The sequence below is a fragment of the Chionomys nivalis genome, chromosome 1, assembly GCF_950005125.1.
Source record: "Chionomys nivalis chromosome 1, mChiNiv1.1, whole genome shotgun sequence".
Classification (NCBI taxonomy): Eukaryota; Metazoa; Chordata; class Mammalia; order Rodentia; family Cricetidae; genus Chionomys; species Chionomys nivalis.
The window spans coordinates 95,048,510-95,064,696 of record NC_080086.1 but is presented as its reverse complement, the minus strand read 5'-3'; positions in this window follow the sequence as shown (position 1 = coordinate 95,064,696).

Here is a 16,187-nt window from a genome sequence, read left to right as displayed (position 1 = left end):
ACCAAAGGTATAGATGACAACGTGGACAGCCTGATTATGTCTCACACACACTCTCTCTCTCTCTCTCTCTCTCTCTCTCTCTCTCTCTCTCTCTCTCTCACTTTCTCTTAGGGTCTGTCATTATTAAATAAACATTTATGCTAAAAAGTAATGTCCTTTCTGTTCCCGGCGCAAACACAGAGTGAAAGCAATGGCGCCTGCTCACCATGGCACATCTGTTTGCTGGGGACAGTCTGAGCCCGCAGAGACCCTGCACTGTGATGGAGTTTGAAGCGGGCACATATGCACCATATATATGTCTATACACCAGGCATGTGCCATGAAATCAAAGCCCTCGGACACACAGAGAGGGTGTAAAGTCCTTTGAGGGCTCCAGAAACTTCTCTCAGGGAGTGGCTATTGAGTGAGAAATTAACTCTGTGATCCAAAAGCAGTTGGGTCCCAATCTCCAACCTAATAGGTGGCATTTTTCAGACACTCTTAGAAAGACAGCAAAGGAAGAACCAGCAGAGTCCAGCACCAAGACACATTTCCCCACACAGTGTCGGCCGACTGACGTCTTTCCCCATCAGTCCATCAGAGGCCATTATTTACCTTTCGACAGAACAATGAGTCTCTGCTCTCGCCAGGAGCCCCTCACCCCAGATGCCCAGCCTAGCACACTCTCAGTCAGCTCAGTGACTGTCGTAGGGATGCAGTGTGGCTGATGGAAAGGGCACTGCTGGACTCCCTGGAGACTCCTAGAGTCTCAGACCCATACTATAAACCTGGGAGACCCAGTATGAGCACCAAAAGGGAACCCCGTAGAGCATCCCTGAAAGAAACTTTGCTCAGGGAAAGGGCATTGTGCAAACAGGCAAGACAGAGTGCGTTTTCTTATTGGAAAATGTATCCGCAATGATAGCACCAAACGTCAAACCAAGTTCCTGTTCCCACACACACAAACCAGTAAATTCTAGAATATTCTGCTTTCCCAAGTGAGGGGACGGGCTTGCTCTTTCCCTGATCATCTCCCAGCCATAATCACTTCCAGGACTCCCCAGGGCGAGAGTCACCAGAGAATGTTCTATAAGGCATGGAGTTCAATACCTCATTTTTCAAGTGGGAAGTGAAGGTTCAAAGAGCAGAAGACATGTCCAGTGCAATGCTCGTCTGGTCCAGCAACAAAGAGCATAGCTCAGGAGATTGGCAGTCTTGATTCCAACCCAAAGTCCACCACGCCAAAAGTCTACAGAGACTTTTCTATGACTAGAGACCTTACTGGTAAAATAAAAAGTCCACAGCCCTTGTGGCTAAACGAAAATCAAATGAGACACTACATAAAAGAATCCAACATGAATGGAAGCCTCACAGATGCATCTCTTCCCCTTTCACTCCCATCTTCTTCTGCCGCTTCGTGCACAGTCTTTGCTGCTTCTAGATCCATGACCAAGTTGGATCTTTGAAATTCTGGCTTCAACTGAATGACCATCCAGAGACTGTGAGTTTGTTGTGGAGGACCCCTGGCTCCCATGGAACCCAACATGCCAGGGACTGCAGGGAGACTCATAACCACCAGCAGAAATCAAAACCTACTTGATCTTCCCCAGCAGACCCTGACCCTGTCAAGAGAGCAGCACCAATGGGAGATTCCTCTTCATCTAATATATGTCATGGCCCTGCCTGAGGAGGGAGCAGAAGTATCCTGGTTCACAGCATCATGGAGCACCAGATGTAACTGAGGGAGGACTAGGAAGGACCTCCACTGTTTGTAGTCCCGAAAGAATCCCTTGGACAGTCAGGACTGGGGGCAGTACAAGCTCTCGGGAGGTTCTAAGGGTATCATAATATCATACCTACACCATATTTCAAGTAGATGCTTCTGAGAGCAGAACGAGTTAGCTCAAAAGGCTGTGATTTCAAGTCAGACCCTAGGAGCGGATAGAAATAACAGATTGCTGTGGCAGGGGAAGAATGACAGGTTTCTAGGCCCAAGTGTTTGCAAGTCCACCAGACAGACACTAAACAGATAACCCTTCACCATCACACACTTGAGTCTTGGCATTTTTATGGGGGTCCTTTCTTTGAACCAAGTGTGAATTTCATCCATTCCCCATAATCAAAAACAAAACAAAACAAAAACTTAGCTGTATCTCTCCATCTAGGAAAAGTCAAGCTAAAAACACCTGGTCTCCCCAACCCAGAAATGGAAACTCACTCTCACTGTGAACCCCACAAGGCAGGCTCCACAGCACTGACCCACTGAGGAAACTAGGCCACCCGCAGGGGGCACCTGCAATTGGTGTCTGCAAGTGAAGCATTCGGGTTGGGCCTCCCAGGGTGCACACATCTCTGTCCAATCCATCTCCACACCATTAACAGCGGAGATTTCCCCAGACTGATCCTCGGCAGGCTCACTGGGCAGGAAGAAGGTAGCTCTGTGAAAACAAAGAAAGTTGCTTTGCTGGGGAACCCCTCAGAACGAAAGTGGGACATCTTTCTTCTCTAGAGTCTGACACCCCTATGCCAGGGTCAGAGATGAGCACTTGATAAGGTCACAGAAGGAGGTGAAAATGGAGGACATTCTAGTCTGAGCCCTACCCAAAGTATTGCATCATCAGCCCCTGGGTAGCAGAAACCAGGGAGAACCAAAACAATATTGTCAATAACTAGGATTTGCAAATTGCTCCCATTTAGCAATAGTCTTCCATTGTATGGACATCTTCTTTCCTATTTTATCCACCAACCTTCCAATTATCTCCACAAATGCATCCTAGTCAGCTAGTTTGAACTAATCAGATAACGACCACTGTTCAATAAACCTAGAATTTGCAGAGAACTACCAAACCTTGCTGGGTACCAGCTGCCACCAGCTCCTCGCTGCCCCGCTTCCATCTCGCTGGGTCAGCCATCTCTGTGGTAGAGGTTTAGAACTCTCTCCAAAGAGGAGGACATTCTTGCTAACTCACCCACAAAGTGGTTCTGTCATGAGATCATTGAAACCAAGGCTCTCCTAGTTCCCATGGTTACCTCGGTTCCCTGGAAGGGTGACCCAAAGAAGGTGTGCCTTCTGCAGGCCTGAATACACTGCCTGGCTATTGAGGAAAGTCAGGGGATGCAAGCAGCCAAGTTGTCGACACATAGTGCATTGTATTGCACAGAAGAAAGAGGATATTCCCATGAAGACTATCCATCCTCCTGCCTGCCTTCTTAAATTTTACACGTGATCATTCTTTCGCCTTCTTGGTTTTATGCTGATGTTTTATTTTGTTGTGTTGTTGAATTTTTGGTTTTGGTTTTGGTTTTTTGAGATCTGTATGACAGTATCAAAATTCCTACAAGCTGCCATTTTCTTAGAGGCAAGCCTCCTTGGTACTTTTTCCAGCTACGCTTGTTGGGCAGCAGAGAGCCCTTTAAGAAGTACTGGCGGAGTGGCTTACAGAATCAAGCAGAGAAGACATTAGCCACGTTCTCCCTGATCCACCTATGATGGTTAGTTTGTATTTTTAACTTCACACAATGTGGAGAGATCAGGGTAGCCTAATGGCACGTTGTGGGCTGGGGAGTACCTGACGAGGTCCATTGATTTTGGACAACACAACCACTATGGGTAGCACCATTCCTTAGGCAGAATATCCTAGACTATATATGGAGTGGAGAAAGTAGGTTGAGCGTTAGTAAGAAGGTGTGTATTGATTCTCTGCCTTTCGCGTGTGACTGTGGATGAAGCATGACTAGCTGCCTCAAGCTCCTGCCATGTTGTCTTCCCTGCAGCAATAGATTATGGCCTAGACTCGGGAGCCAAATAAGCCAACCCTCTTTCCTTCAAGGTGCTCTTGCCAAGGTGCTTTATGAAAACAGTAGGAAATGAAACAAAGCACCATCCTCTCCAATTTCAACATGATGGCTTTTGCTTTATCTTGTTATATTTTATTTTGCCATATTTGGTTGTTATTTCTTAGAAATGTGTTCCTTTTCTTTAAAAAAAATACTATCTTTTTTCATTTTACATACCAATCCCAATTCCCACTCTCTCCCCTCTTCCTGTTCCCTCCACCTCCCCCCATCCACTCCTCAGAGAGGGTGAGGCACATTGCTTTTGGGAAGGTTCAAGGTCTTCCCTGCTACAGCTAGGCTGAGTAGCGTATCCCTCCAAAGAGAATAGGTTCCCAAAAAGCCAGTACAAGCAGTAGGGATAAATGGTGCCCCTGCCAGTGGCCCTGCGGTCTGCCCCAGCCATACAACTGTCACCCACATTCAGAAGGCCTAGTTTGATCCTATGCTGGTTCCTTCCCTGTCTGACAAGAGTTGGTAAACTCCTATTAGCTCAGGTAAGCTGATTCAGTGGGTGTCCTCATCATGGTCTTGACCTCTTTGCTCATATTCTCACTCCTCCCACTCTTTGAATGAACTTGGGGAACTCAGCCCAGTGCTCAGTTGTGGGTCTCTACATCTGCTTCCATCAGTTGTTGGATGAAGGTTCTATATTGACATTTAAGATCGTCATCAATCTGACTACAGGGCAAGGCCAGTTCAGGCACCCTTTTGACTATTGCTTAGGGTCTTAGTTGAGGTCATCCTTGTGGATTCCTGGGAATATCTCTAGAGCCAGGGTTTTGCTAGCCCCATAATGGTTCCCTCAATCAAGATATCTCTTTCCTTGCTCTTCCTCTCTGTCCTTCCCCCATCTTGACTATCCATTCCCTCAAGTTCTCCCCCCTCCCCTTCTACTTTCCTGCTCCACTTCTGCCCTCCCTTCTCCCCCCCACCCCATGCTCCCAATTCTCTCAGGAGGTATTATCTATTTCCCCTTCTCAGGGGGGATCTATATATTAGAAACTTATTCTTTTCTAATAAGAGACACAAGGGGAATGGATCCAGAAGGAAGGCGAGGTTGGGAAGAACTGGGAGGAATAGGGAGTAAACTATACATAAGAGAAGAAACTATTTTCAATAGAAGTGGAAACATTTCAAAAGAGTGGTTTGTTTTAAGTTTATCTATGTGTAGATGGAGCGTTATATGTAAAGGAAGTCCCTACTGGCAATTCTCATATGCAGTTTGCAAAGAGACAAACAAAGTCATGTGCTAGGGAAAAAAGAAACAGCAGGAACCCCATAACTGTCTAGAACAACCTTCTGGAATGCAAGAAGATAAAAAACTTCTACCTAGGAGAACAAAAAGGTGAAAGGTGGGGGGTAGGGCCAAAATACAAGGCAAGTGCTCCCTGACAGTGAAGCTAAGAAATGCAAGGACACAGGATTCTCCCCTGGGTGAAACCACACGCAGGCCAGGTTTGCCTAGAGTGCCTGAGACGGGGGCAGGTGGTACCCGCGCCATGTTGCTCCCAAGAAGGAGCAGGCTTGCTAACGTTCCTCTTTCAGATCCCATCCGTGGAATGAGCGCAGAAGTAGGTCATCCTTGGGACAGTGACTATACATTCCACATGCGCTCAGGTATGGAATCCTTCAGAGGTCCCAGGCCAGCAGGCTCCAGGCAGAGCCCCAGGTGGGGTGAGTCACTTTGCGGAGACATGGCGTAAGCGTCTAGCTAGTGCTCAAAGAGATGGTGAATAATGTGTTGGAAACAGCTGAAGGCCGTACATATTCTACAGCCATCAACTGTGGACTGTACATTGTTTTTAAACATTTCGTTTTCTCTTTTGCCAGAAAAAAAGAAAAAAAAACACAAATTTTGGAGCATGAGAACAACCCTATTTCCCTGCTCTGCAGCCCTGTTTCCCAGGCCCAGGGTTTTATTGGTGTTTTGTCTGTGATAGGCTTTGGCCATGTAAATGCGGACGAGATGAGGTAACTCACAGAGTCATTGGCTGCACTGAGGCAAGCTGGTGGCTAGAGACAGACAGGCAGGCAAGTCCTCCAAGCGAGTGACCCACAGTTCCAGAGGCTTGAGTCCAAAGGACAGGGTTTCAGAAACTGGAGGGAGGAGGAAGGGCTTGTCTCATGGGTACTGTGGTACTGGGCACTGGGGGTCACTGTCTTGTGAATGCCAGTGATTTTACCATTTCTGAACCAACCACATGACCTGGGCAAGAAGAAATGGAGGAAGGCGAACATCCCCTGTCTAACTCTACAGAAATGAGAGACAACACAATAACAACAGAGAGGGCAGTGTGAGAGAACATTCTGCATGGCTGGGGACCAAGGTAGATGTGACTCATGCAAACAAAAGCAACAGGACTTACAGCAAAGTGGCGGGCGTCAAACCCATACTAATCACACAACTTTTGCCTCCGCCAGACTCAAAGCCAGCCATCTTGGCACGCCATCATTGACTAAGCTCCGCCCTTGTCTGTGCTGCCCCGTGATGCGCTTTACTGCAGCAGTTCCCCGGCCCGTTCTGGGAAGGCCCAGTTTATTGGCCCTTGGTCTGGGAGAGGGGGTAAAAAGAGTCTTCCCCACCTGGAGGGAAACTGGGGACCCACCAGAGGGCTTTGCTTTCAGTGTTATCAGTAAACCCTACAATACTCAAAAGTCAAAACCAAATACCCCTCTCTTTAGCTGAACATGTGTGAGCTCTCCACACCTCCTCTCCATGTATTCACCTTTAAATATCTAGGGTACACAGGTTAGACATTCCAAGGTCAACAATATCTTCCACTTCCCTTTTTTGGAGACTAGAAGACCCCACTGAGATCCTTCTTGTTAGATATGTCCTTAGAGCCAGTTCCAACTATAGACGACAAGCAGAAGCGTTGTTTCTAAGCAATAACATTAAAGGGCACTTGGAGTCCTTCCTTTGTTCTCCTCCCCTACTGGAGCATCAAAGCAGACAGTATGGTTCAGACGGCATGGCTTCGAGATCATAGAGCCTCCATCACTGGGAACTCTGTCTGACAGAGAAGAATTCCTGCTCTCTCTCTCTCTCTCTCTCTCTCTCTCTCTCTCTCTCTCTCTCTCTCATCCTCACTCCTTCAGATGGAGAGGAGATGCGAGCAAGGGATTCAACGTTTCCTCAAACTGCTGAAATTACTGCAGTAACTTGTTGACTGACCAAGCCTCTTCTGATCACTCTAGAAATCAATACCACAAAATTGTCCCCCAAGTGGAGAGCCTAGAAGGAGAGAAAGGGAGAGAAACAACAGAAAGGAACGCCTAGGAGCTGTCTAGTGAAGCTTTGCCGAAAGTGCAGGCTCTGGATGCTGAAGCCATTTTGTCTCCTTTCAGCCAGCAGAGCTACTTTACTATCATGAGATTCCCACCTCCTCTGTTCCCAGTCAGACGGAGGTCTGGGCCAGCCACACAATTGGAGGTACCCCGTGGGAAGTGTCGGGGTGTGTGTTCTGTTTTTAAAACTGATCAAGAATTCAAAGAATTCTTCTTCCGGGCTTGGCAGCAAAGCAATAGCACAGGAGAAGCAGAGGCCTGCAAGGGTTCTCTGACTCGCTCTGCTGTTACCTCACTTCCCCAGGGGGAAAAAAACAGGGGTTCCTAGGACTTTTCTCAAGGTTGTACAGCCAGTAAAACAGGCCTTTGCAAGCCAGGTACCTCACACCATGTTGTCGGACACTAGGCATTCTGAAGCAGTAAGTTCTGCCCTCTGGTGCCCAGGGAGTCCAGAGGAGTCTCAGACCCAACATCCCCCTTTTCACTGGTAAAATGTGTGAGAAGATGGAATAACCTACACTCTGCTGTGGGGTGTATCCTCACAGGTATCCATCCTCCAGAGCTTGTGGGTACGAAACTGAGTCCCCAGTGCAGTGGTGTTGAGAAGCAGGGGGGGGGGGATTAAGTCACGAGGACTCTGCCTTCATGATGAAGTGATTGATGGTACTCTCTTGGGAGATGGTTTGTTATTTCTGAGGTGGGATTTGATGAGAGTGTTATCTCTGGGTTTGGATTTTCTCTCTCTCACACACACACGAGAGAGAGAGAGAGAGAGAGAGAGAGAGAGAGAGAGAGAGAGAGAGAGAGTCTCTTACCATATGCCTGCTTCCATATAATAATTCAGCAAGAGGACCATCCCAAATGTGGTCCTTGGCCTTGAACTTCTGGTCTCCAGACTATAAACCAATGAACTTCTGTTGTTTATCATTACCCAGCCTGTGTGTTCTGATGCAGCAGCCAGAACACACAACACACTGAGAAAGAGGCCACAAGGGCTGGCTCTCCAACAGCCCCAGAGCAATGCCAGGCACCACAGAGGCAGTACCAGGGCATCTCAGTAATACCAGGGTGGCTCAGTGCAGCAGAGGCGGCTGCAGGTGATTCATGGGCTATGGAAATCACTGATAGCCCAGATACAATACGTGGGGAGAAGACCCTGTCCCCACAACCACAGGGACCCTGGGGACAGAGATGTACATTTCTAAAACCAGGGTCTCCCAATCCTGACTCCTCCTAACCTTGGTCTAAAGCAGCAGCAGACAGTAAGGAAAAAGGTCTGGTCTCAGACCCGCTCTGACCAACTATGGTTGGTCTTCAGAGACGATTCTCTCTTGGAGCCTTATTCTTCCCCAATAAGGTCCAAAACAGGACCTCCAAACCATGACTTCCCTCAAAGACAGAGCATGTTAGCCTCAGGGAACTGAATTCCAAGTCCTCATGGAGCAGAGAGACAGGGTGCTAGAATTTCTTTTCTTCTTGGGACTTCTGGGAGTAGGACTCCCTGTGGTGTCTGGGGACACCCTTCCTAGACCCCAAGTCACAGTGAGCACCCCACGACTGGGTGTAATCGCACATAGTCTGGGCTGTTCCAGACCAGAGCTTGGCCCTGGGAGCAGCTAGCAGCCTGCAGTCCAGCTGGCACTGGGTGGGGTCTTGAACAAAAGTTTTGTGTAAATTGTCAATAAAAATACTCTCTTACTCTCCACCCAGATCTAATGAACCCCACTGAACCGTTTATAAAGCCCAAGTGGGGAAGATCTCATCCACTCCCCCTCCCAGCCACCTACCACCTCCAGCCTGGCAAAGCAGAGCTCGCTGCATTGTCCTTCTACCTCCAGCCCAGACAGGAGGACTCTCCTCTGCCCAGGCTGGGTGCAAGTCTCAGGTGGAGAGTTTGGGCAGAGACACAGAACCCCCAATACCACGTGCCTTCAATCGCCATCGCCATCCCCAGCAGGGAGCCCAGACACTGATTATAATGTAGCCTTTTGCAAACTTTTCTCAATTACATCATCTATGCGTATGTGCATGCACACACAGGCACATGTGTGTGATATGTGGGTGTGTGCCTATCTGTGTCTGAGTATGACTGTAAGTGTGAGTATATGCATGTGTGAATCCGTGCATATTGCGTGTGTGCCTGCATGCATGCGTGTGTGTGTGTGTGCATGTGTGCGTGTGTGTATGTGTGTGTGTGTGTGTGTTGAGATGCAGACCTGTGCATCTGTGTGGAGACCAGATATCTAAATCTGGTGTTATTTCTCAAGTATCACCTTCTTGCTTTCTGAATCAGGGTCTCTCGCTAAGACCTAGGGCTTGCTGATTAGGCTAAGCTGGCTAGCTTAGTAAGTCCCAGGCATGCACCTGTCTCTGCCCTACCAGCTCTGGAATTACAAACGCATGCTGCCATGCCCAGCTTTTTTTTTTTTTTTAAACATGGATTCTGAAGATAAAACTCAGGTCCTCCTGCTTGTGTGACAAACTCTTCACCAACTGAGCTGTCTCTCCAGGCCTCTTATTCCACATTCTAATCAAAGTGATTGCTACATAGAATTTAAAATATCAAACAGCACAGAAAGCTATGCAATGAGTAGAAAATGTCTTCTGGGGAGCAGTAAAAGATGTCCCAAGAGGGAGTCTAACCACTGTGTTTTAGACAAGAAAGATGCAGGAAAAGAGGTCAGGTGGCTAGTCCAAGATCGCTCAGCTAGTCTGCACTATGTATCCTAGCAACAAATGGACCATAGTGTACCAGCTCAAGTCCCAAGTCCTAAACAAATCCTGACACCCTGCTCACCCCAAAGAAAGGTGAAAATGGAGGTAACTCTGGCTTTCCCTATGTACCAGAGTCCAACATTCAATGCCATCTCCACCAATAGACTCAACACCCCAGCTCTACATGAAAAGAGTAATTGTCCCAAGGTGACAGTTTCCCCAGGCTCCCCAGTCAAGTCAGAATAGGAAGTGTGCCATTCATCCCAGAGGCTCTTAACCCACAGAGGCCAGGCATGGGCTTCCCGATCATCATGAGGGTCTTTGCAGGTGACCGTCAAGTGCCCTCCTTGTAATGGTGTGAACAGGGTTAGAAGGCTAGGATGGAGTGCAAACACATAGGCCAACTCCCAGAAAGAGATGAAGACCCTGCCCTTCCACCAGTGCAGACAGGAGGACAGAGCAGAGCATGACAGGACAGCCTGTGTTGGGAGAAAAACAGCTGCAGGCCTCCTGTGTGGATGAGCTAAAATCAGAGCACTGCAGGTCCCTGGAGAAAACAGCCGGTAGTATCTGAGAAGGGGTGCCTGGAGATCACAGGGTGGGGACCCTCGGGACTAGAGGCAGAGCAACTGTCCTATGTCAGTATAGTGATGGTGTGCTGAAGGCTCACATTCTGAGCAAGAAATGCGCTGTCTCTCTGCCTCCACTGAGAGCCATGTGATCCAAGTCCTGGAATATTCCAGCCACCAAGAACACCAGATTATAGGACATTAAAATATTTAACTTTTTAATTTTACTTACTTAGTTCATGTGTGTGTGTGTGTGTGTGTATTGTGCATGTGTGTATATGTGTGTGTACTGTGCGTGTATGTGTGCATGTGTGCGCATGAGTGTGGTGTATGTGTGAGTGTGTGCGTGTGTGGTGTGTGCACTGCACACGTGCCCCACAGCATCTGCGGAGGTCATAAGACAACTTGTACAGGTAGATTCTCAACTTCCACCATATGGGCTCCAGGAAAGAACTCAGGTCGTCGGGCTTGGCAGCAGGCACCTTTACCCACTGAGCCATCTTACTTACCTGGATATTGAATTGTCAAGAGCCCAAACCAGAACATTTTTACAACTTTAAACAGACCCACAAGCAAGAGGAGAGTGGATGTGAGGCTAAAACTCTCCACATCCCAAGGCAGGAAGCGGTTCATCTTGGGCCCTTGTCAAGATGGTGCCCCCCCTTATGTCACACTTCCCCCAGCCGCCTACTTCCCTGACAACAGTGCCTTCTTTGGATGGAATTTTTTGTTCTTTTCTTTTATTCTTCTGATATTTTACATTGTGCACCCCAATCCCACCCATTTCCCTCAGCATCTGCCCCCATCAACCTTGTATGTATATAGTTCCCCCAAAGGAAAACTAAAAAAGAAATAATAAAAATAAAATAAAAAAGAAGAAAAATAATAATAAAATAAATAAATAATAAAAATAAGAACGTCAGTTTCAATTTTAAATATTTCTCTAAAAACTCATTTTTTGCTGGCTGAAAGACACTTAAGGAAATGCTCAACATCCTTAGTCATCAGAGAAATGCAAATCAAAACAACTCTTAGATTCCATTTATACCTGTAAGAATATCCAAGATCAAAAACACTGATGACATCTTATGCTGGAGAGGTTGTGGGGTAAAGGGAACACTTCTGCTTTGATGGTGGAAATGCAAGCTGGTACAGCCCCTTTGGATGTCAGTGTGGCAATTTCTCAGAAAATTAGGAAACAATCTTCCTCAAGACCCAGTAATACCATTTTGGGGTATATATCCAAAGATTGCTCAATTGTACCACAAGGTCATGTGCTCAGCTATGTTCATAGCAGCATTGTTTGTCATAGCCAGAACCTGGAAACAACCTAAATGCCCCTCAATTAAAGAAGAGATAAGGAAAATGTGGTATATTTACACAATGGAGTACTACACAGCAGAAAAAATAACGACATCTTGAATTATGCAGGAAAATGGATGGAGCTAGAAAACATCATTTTGAGTGAGGTAACCCAGACCCAGAATGACAAATATCATATATACTCACTCATAAGTGACTTTTAGACATAAAGCAAAGACAACCAGCCTACAATTCACAATCCCAGAGAACCTAGACAACAAGGACCCTAAGAGAGACATACATAGATCTAATATACATGGGAAGTAGAAAAAGACAAGATCTCCTGAGTAAAATGGGAGCAAAGGGACCTTGGAAGAGGTTTAAGGGGAGGGGAGAGGCAGGGAGGGGACCATAGAAAATGTAGAACTCAATAAAAATCAAGTAAAATTTTTTTTAAAAAAAGTCATTTTGCTATTGGTTCTGTTGTTTTACCTTTGGTCATTCTTGTTACTTGGTTCAACATTTATGTCTTAAAGTCCTTTTGTTTTTTGGAGTCTGTGTTTTTGATAGTCAGCCTCACAATACAACCATGACTGGCCTAGAACTTGCTACACAGACCAGACTGGCCTCGAACTCACCAAGAGTCACCTGCCTCTGCCTCCCGAGGGCTGGGATTACAGGCGTGTGCCACTATGTCCAACTTCAAGCAGATTTTTGCAACATGCTTCTCTCCTGCAATGAGTAACTGAGGACCTCTGCAGGTACGGCCCCGGGCATTCGCTCATGTATTCACTTGACAGATTAAACTGAGGATCACCTAAGTACCATGCACTAGTGCAGGGTAGAGCATGAAGCAGATGGCAAAGACATTCCTACCTCATGAGCCCTGTGTTGGTTACTGTTTGCAATGATGATGTTACAGAATAAGTAATAAATTTAAAGAGCAAGCAAAGCAGGGAAGACACAGGGGAGTATGTGGGATAACTGATTAGAGTGTCAAGGGGCATCATTAAATTGAATAAAGACCTAAGCGGAAACTAGGAAGCTATGCAGATGCCTGGGGAAAGAGCGAGGCAAGAAGAAGGAGCAGAAAGTCCTTGGAGGAGCACATCCAGGTCACAAATGGAGCAGGCTTCAATTCGGGCAGTTCCATGAAGTGCAACAGTACCCACCATGGTCCATTCACAGCGACACAGGAATGCACCCACCCGGATCTGCTTCAGCATCCCCCTGAAGTTCGTGCTATTTTCTCGTTCACAACACTGACAGTATACTTCACCAGGAAGACAGCCCTTGCACCATCCCAGAGACCAGCACCACCATCCCCAGACCAAAGACGCACTTGCTCTCCTCCCTATCCTTCTAGTCTTCCTCTGGCCCCATTCCGGATTGCCTACGCAAATCAGTCTCCATCCTTTGTTAAACCATGATGCGCAGCTTCCAACATAAAGGACGGAGAGAAGGCACGCCTCACGTCCACTCACACACAACTGGAGTTGCCTTCACCCAGACACATGACCTCCATGTTGGGCAGTCGGTGTGCGGAGCCGCCCTCCCCTCCCCTTTGCAATTCACGTCACCTCCAATACTAGAAATATGCATCACACAAATTGTTCCCTTTTTTCAAGATGTTCAGAGAAAAATCTGTATTTAATTTATGGGCAATTTATAATGGAAATAGACCATATAAAATGTATACAAATGTGTAGGGCTGTATATAGGGCTTGGAAGGAGACAGTTTAACTTTGCAGTAATTAACATGAAGGGGTTCATTCGTCCCTGCTGCCAGGTAGACAGCTAGATTGCCTAGACTTTTACTAAACTTAAACCAGAAAGGGATCGGGGCCCAAGATCCAAGCATTTCTCAATTCTACAGAGGACATCAGGACATGTAGCTGACGATAATCCATTTCACCAAGATTGCCAAAGCCTTGTTTAAGTTTAGAAGATGCCTGTATTGTGTTACGTGGACAGAAGATACCAGGCTATGATCCACAATCAACCTTCTCCAGAGAAATGAAATTGCTCCCAGTGCCCCAAGCCCATGCAAGGCCACAGTGGTCACAAAGCTGTCGTGGACACATGGGATACCTATCTGTCCCTACCTCTGGCTCCTCCAGCCTCCCAAGCCAGTTCGTGGCTGCTCTGGGGACAAGACCGCCCTGCTTGAGCAGAATAAGAGTTCCAGAAAACCTCAGAGCTGCCAGAAGCTATTTCCAGGGGACTTTGATCAACCGTGCTGTAATCTCTGAAGGGAAGCATACTTCATTGAGAAGATATTCTCTGGTGTCATGCCCAAGGAGAAGGCATACTTGTTTTTTTGGAAGAACAAAGCTCCCTCCTTCCCTTTCCCTCGCTCTCTCCCCAACTTCCTCGCTCTAGCTCTCTTTCCCAGCCATGAGCACTGAGGGCTGAAATGGTGCACAAATGATCTTGCCCGAGAGTAAGAAACCATAGAACTTGCCACCAGCCAGAAAAGCTTGCTTTCAACAGTGCCCAATTAGAAGCCAAAACCCAAATGGCGACAGTACCCTAGCCTAAGGGCCAAATCCCAGACTCCAGTCTTCACCCTATTACCCCCAGCAGCCCACAATCCCAGGCTCCATGTGAGAGCCCCCTGCAGGAGAGATGGGCCACCCTAAACACATATGGGCCCCCCCGGATGTCCATAATGCATGGCGAGGGTGGCATATTAAATAAGTTTTTCCTGGCATATCCCAGCATGGTTTAGATCAATTACCTCATTTTTCAACAATGAAAAGATTAAACAGTTGTTAAGGCTTATAAAATGATTTAATATGCTATTAAGGAGAGATATAAACTATCAAAAAGTTTAAATTTCCAGGGAGAAATTTAAATATCGATTATATTTGGATCCAATTTCTATACAGTTCCTCCTAGACCCCAGCCCCAGAAGCCCACACCGTGGGCAGCTCGCACATGGTACAGGGACACATGGCCTCTCTGAAGGCAGCTTGAAAATCCAACTTGATGCGTCGATTTCCTGAGAAATTGCCGTGGCCAGGGAAACCAGGCCAAGAGTGTTCACAACATCCCCTGCCCCTGCCCCGAAATAGAGAACAAAATCAAATTTGGAGACACAGCGAGGATATGTGTTCCTGTTGAATGATGGGAAAGGATCATTAAGAAACTTTCTTGAAACCAGAGTAGAGCTCTCCTGAACTCCACTCCTCGCTCGTTCTCCGCTGGCAACATTTCAAAGGGTAATTTTTTTTTTTTTGTATTTTCTTTTTTCAAATTACCTTTTAAGGAAAAACAAGGGAGGGGGATCTTTTCTTCATCTGTCTCCTCTCTTCATGTTAGCTTTTTAAAAGTTGGCTCTTCGGGCTCCCAGCAGCCCCCTGTGGCAGACATTCCAATACTCACGGCCCTCGGTCCACACATCCCACTGAGGAGAGGAGTGTGTGACCCAGTTCAGTTCACCTGTGGCCCCTGGACAGGTTCCAGTGACTCAAATCTACCTGCTCAGCTCCCACAACGAACTGCCCTGGTAAAGCTTGCTGCATGGGGACCACTCGGGTTCACCCTTCAGAGAACACAGATGTGCCCCCCAACATCCCTGCTGTCTCTCCCTGTTCTCGTGTTTACAAGAGCAAGTCCCATGAGAACAGCACCAAGAAGGAAGAGGCTACATCACCACCAAGTGCTCAAGCTAAGCTCCATGTCAGTGCCTGGTCATCAAGCCATCTTCTGCCCTGGGCCCCCAGACAGCCTGAAAGATGACTAAAAAGAGTCTGGTCTGACTGTGGGTCCTGGGATCTCAGCTGCTGCAGAGTTTGCAACGGGACAGCGAGGCAAGCCTGGGCAACAGAATGAGTTCGAGGCTAGCCTGGGCAATTTAGACCCTGTTACAAAATGAAAACTGAAAAGCATTGTGGGTACAGCTTGGCGCTCTACCACTTGGCTAGCATGCAGAAGACCCTGCGTTCAGTCCCCAGCTCTACAAAGACAGCCAAGAACGAGTAGTGAGGAGCTAGATGTGGAAGCGCATGCTTGCAATCGCAGTATTTAGGAGACGGAGGCAGGAGAATTCCCATGAGTTATAAGACAAACTGAGTTAGACAGTGAGGTCAAAGCAAGCGTGGCCTATATATCAGCACCTTGTCTCAAAAAAAAGAAAACAAGGCCAGTGAGATGGGGCCGAGGGTAAAGGTACCTGCTGCACAGGCATGGAAACATGAATTTGATTTCTAGAGGCACCTGAAGGTGGAGAGAATGAACTGACCCCATTAAGTAGTCTTCTGGCCTTCAAACACACACCATGTCATGTGTGCGCACACACCACAATGCACACAAACTATAATAATATTTCATTAAATTTTTTTTTTTTTTGGTTTTTTCAAGACAAGGTTTCTCTGTGGTTTTGGAGCCTGTCCTGGAACTAGCTCTTGTAGACCAGGCTGGTCTCGAACTCACAGAGATCCGCCTGCCTCTGACTCCTGAGTGCTGGGATTAAAGGCATGCGCCACCACCGCC